The sequence below is a fragment of the Rhinolophus sinicus genome, linkage group LG11 (genome assembly GCF_036562045.2).
Source record: "Rhinolophus sinicus isolate RSC01 linkage group LG11, ASM3656204v1, whole genome shotgun sequence".
Taxonomy (NCBI): domain Eukaryota; kingdom Metazoa; phylum Chordata; class Mammalia; order Chiroptera; family Rhinolophidae; genus Rhinolophus; species Rhinolophus sinicus.
Window position 1 is genome coordinate 8,832,006 of NC_133760.1, and position 4,838 is coordinate 8,836,843.

The window sequence follows — 4,838 nt, forward strand, 5'->3', positions numbered from 1 at the left end:
GGAAGGGCTGAGTCCCCAGTGTGTGGGGGGAGGAAGGACCAGGGGCAGGGCCCAGGGCCAAGGGCTTCTCACACGCCCAAGGCCGGGCTAAGGTCCAACTCTTGGGCAGTGCAGTGGAGACCAAGGGAGGCCCTGCGAGCCAGGAATAGCCAGGCCACCTTCTTTGCACCCAGGTGCTCAGGTAGGGTCCACTGGCAGGCTGCATATCTCCGTGGCCAACCCTTGGCCACTCTGAGCCATTTTGTCAATACCAAAGTGCTTCTCCTTTCCTGGGCCTGGCGGTTCCACCTTGGCCTGCCCTCCCCATCTATCCTTAACCGGGAAGCTGTGTCAAGAGAGGAAGGAGGTTGGGGGCAGGGCCGGCGGCATCCAGGGCGCCCTCCTGGGTTGATGCAGGAAAATCTCAGGGTGGGAAAAATTCCAGCTTCTCACCCCCAGCCCCGCCGGATTCTGGAGACCTTGAGGTCACCTCCCTGTTGACCTCTGCCCCTCCGGCCTGGTTGGACAGCCTATGATGGATGCTTCCTGGCATGATTTTTTTTTTTCCTGAGAAGTCGGAAGGAGGAGGCAACCAGGGGTCAGCGTTGGAGCTGGGGTGGCCTCACGCACATGAACTCGGGAAGGTGCGGACTCAGGTTTCTTGGAGTCCCAGCGCTGTGTAACCCTGGGCAGGAAGCTGACCCTCTCTGGCCAGTGTGGTTCCTGTCCCTCTCTAGGAGGTCTTTGCCCAAGACAAAGCGAGATGTCCAGAGGATGTATCCTCCTTACTTCAACTCCCGAAATGACACTTTCAGTGTCACTGATCCACAAGAAGAGGAATCGAAGAGTTAACATGTTGCAGTTTGTAGGCATTTAATTCAAGATGAATTCGTCTCAGTTTGGCAGTGTTCTTTACAGATTTTGCAAACATTTTCTTGGTCTGACCTGAGAAACTCTGACCTTACCCGGACCCTCAGTTTCTACTTTTATAAAATGGGGGAAAGTGTCCTAAAAGCTGCAATAATTTAGCACGTACTGTATACCGAGTCCCATGCCCCTGGGGATTCACTCAGTGCCCCTTCTCAGCAAACTTGCAGACTTGGAAACAGAGGCTCAGACAGGGGAAGGAATGCAGCCAGTCACCCACCCAACAAGTGTGAGAACCCCACCGGTACACTCCAGGCTCTTACGACAACCACCCTGTGAGTGATCTGGCCGGGAGGGCTCAGCGAGGAGGCGGCACAGGTCCCGATTCATGGAAAGCACTTGGGGAAATGTTGGCTGTTTGGGCTCCGAGGTGTGTTCCATCCCCACCCCACCCTTTCCTGGCTGTGCGACTGGGACAGGGTTGCAGCTCGTCACTGGGTATCTGTGTGCCCTCAATGCACAGCATCTCATGTCACCATGTCCCTGGCCCTGGGAGGAAGGATTGCTTGTCCCAGGCAGGAAGCAGGCTCAGATTAGGCACCAGCTGGGCGACAGTACCTTGGAGGCAGCAGCCAGGATTCGAACCCCAATCAGAAAGACTCCAAGAGTTCCCAGCCACTGTCCACTGAGCAGCCACGTACCGCGTGCCTAACTGCACTGCTCACCTGCTGCTGGTCCGAGACCGCCTCCCCCCCACCCAGGAGATGGGTAGTGTTCTTGTCCCTGGTGCACCAAGGAGGTCCCCAAAGCCCTGACTGTGACTCCAGCTGGTCACACAGCCAGGAAGTGGCTGAGCAGCCCCATCACTGGGGAGAAAAGATAGAGCGAGAGGGTAAGGGAGACTCTTCATCTGGGCCATGGCCGTGGTCCAGGGTGAGCGAAAGCAAGGGGAGGCGCCAGGTGGCCATGCACTCTGCTTGGACTGGGGTTGACTCAACTGGGACCAGGATAATTTAGCTTCATCAAAACATGAAGTTGCAGCCAAGACCAAAAAGGCACCTGGGTAGGAAACTCTGAGAAGGAGACGCACCAGGGCTCAGGGTCCACTTCACTCTGGGGCCTCCCCGCCCCCTCATCCCCTTCCAGAATGGGCCAGTGCCTTTCTGCTGAACTGTTAACTCAGGCAGGTAATTTTCTATTGAGCCCTCAGCCTGAAGCAGCCCCATCAAAACACCCAGTGTACAAGAGGCCCCCAGAGGTATGGAGGGAAAGACCAGGGTATCTAATGTCTGTCCAGCAAAGTCCTTGGTCCCCTTCATCAGCAGGCCGAATCCAAGCATCTGAGCAAGTCTGAGACAAGCCTGGGCTTTGCTATCACACAGAGGAGGAGGGGCAAGGAGAGAATATACCAAACTCCTACCCTACCTCAGAACCTCAGCCCCAGGCCTTCTGCAACCTCCACCCCCTGTCGGAGCTCCCACACTCCTCCCTAGGCCTCAACCCCGTCTCTAAACCCCAGTCCCCTCTCCAAGTCCCCAAGCCTCTCCCTGAGATGCCACCGCCCTCTGAGTTTCTATCTCTCTTCTTGAGACCCTGTCCCCTTCTGGACGGCTCCCTCCCATTCCTCAAATCTCCATTTTCTTCTCTGAGCCTTCCCACCCCCTCTGCCTCTGACGTCCTGCCCCTTCTCTAGGTCCCTGGGGACTCTGAGTCCTGTCCCCCACTTGGGTATCCTTTGAGCCCCCACTTCCTTTGTTCCTATAAATTTATCCCTTCCTTCCTATCTCCCATTGAATGAGTTCATTCAATCATTTGAGTTCGTCCTCTGCCAACCTTGTTCAAGGCAGTTCTGGGGACACTGTGGTGACCTCAATAGTCTTGGCATAGCTCTTTCAGGATTGACAGTCCAGTGGGGTAGATACATCTATCATCCAGAGTGGTCAGGACTAGAGTTCGGGAGTTCAGGGAGCTGGAGGAGCCCAAAGGATGCCTGACCTTGTCTGGGAATTGGGGGGGAACTTCCTGGAGGAGGAGGCACGTGTGCTGAGATGCAGCCCCCACTTGGCCCACAGACATCGTCTTACATTTCACAATATCCCAGAGGCCCTAAGGAGGAAAACGGAAACAATACACCCCTTACATTTTCTTATAGTCTCACTGAATGCACTTTGTTATACATGGAGTGGTTTTCAAAGGGAAATTGAAAATGATCATATCCTTGAACTCAGAAACCTCAGTTCTAGGAATGCATTCCTTTGCCATAGTCACACAGATACAAAACAGACACTTGAAAGAAGATAGCCATTGCTACACTGTTCAAGTAGCAAAGATGGAAACAGTCAAGGGTCAGCTGGCCCCAAAAGCTATGCACTGTAGCTGATGAAGATTGGAGGCAGCTTTTCAGATTCTGACATGAAACACCCTCCAAGATACACTGTCAGGTGAAAAATGCAAAGTGCAACACAGTGGATACATCTCAGTAGACATATTTATAACTCCATAGGTAGAGATACTACCCAATTTGTATCCATGGTTACCTCTGAGGAATAGGATTGGAGGGAGACAAGAGATTCCCACCTTCAAATTCATACACTATTCTCCTTGGATTTCTTTCTCTTTATAGAAGTATAATAAACACACAGAAAAGCACACAGATCATTAGTGAAAAGCTCAATGAATTTCTACAGAGTGAACACATCTACGTAACCAACACAAGTCACGATATAGACCTTTCCATTCTCCCCACTTACATCTCCTCCCAACCCCTCCCCCCCAAAGGTTAATCATTATTCTGGTTCCAACACCATTGATTGTTTTTGCCAGTTTTTGAACTTTATATAATTGGAATCATATACTAGAGTCAACACTCAAAAATCTGTTGTAGTTCTAAACACTAGCAATGAATAATCTGAAAAGGAAATTAAGAAAGCCATTCCATTTATAATATCATCAAAAAGAATAAAATAATTAGAAATAAATCTAACCAGGAAACTGAAAGACATACACTGAAAACTAAAAATCATTACTGAAAGAAATTAAACAAGACCCCAGAAATGGAAACACATTCTATGTTTATCGTTTCGAAGACTTAATACTTTGTTCACATGACAATACAACCCAAAGAGGTCTACAGATTCAGTGCAATCCCTATCAAAATCCCAATGGTGTTTTTGCAGAAATAAAAAAATTCCATCCTAAAACTCATGGAATTTCAAGGAACCCAGAAAAACCAGAACACTCTTGAAAAGGAAGAACAAAGTGGGAGGACTCATAATTCCTGATTTCAAAACTTACCAGAAAGCTACAGTAATCAAAATGGTGTGGTTCTGGCATAGAGATGACGTCTAGACCAATGAAATAGATAGAGAGGTCAGAAGCAAACTGTCACATATATGATCAAGCTTTTCTTCAACGAGGATGCCAAGACCATTCAAGGGGAGATAGGACAGTCTCTTACTTTTTAGCAAATGGTGCTGGGAAAACTAGACACTCATCTGCAAAAGAATGAAGTTGGGCCCTTACCTTATACATATACAAAAATTAAGATCAGAGACCTAAATGAAGAGCTAAAACTATAAAACTCAGAAGAAAACATTGGGTAAAATCACAATCTTGGCTTTGGCAATGGTTTCCTAAGTATGACACCAAAAACACAGGCAGCAACAACAAGAAATAGAGCAATTGCACTTTATCAAATTAAAAACTTTTGTGAATCAAGACACTGTCAGGAGAGTGAAAAGACAACCCACACAATGGGAGAAGATATTCACAAATCATATATCTGACAGAGAATTAATATTCAGAATATAACTCAAAAATAAAATAACAAACGACCCGATTCAAAAATGGGTGAAAGACTTGAATAGACATTTCTCTAAAAAAAATATACAAATGGCAAATTAGCCTATGAAAATATGTTCATTAGGGAAATGCAAATCAAAAGCACAATAGGTACCACTTCACTCTCATTAAGATGGCTATTATTTTTTTAA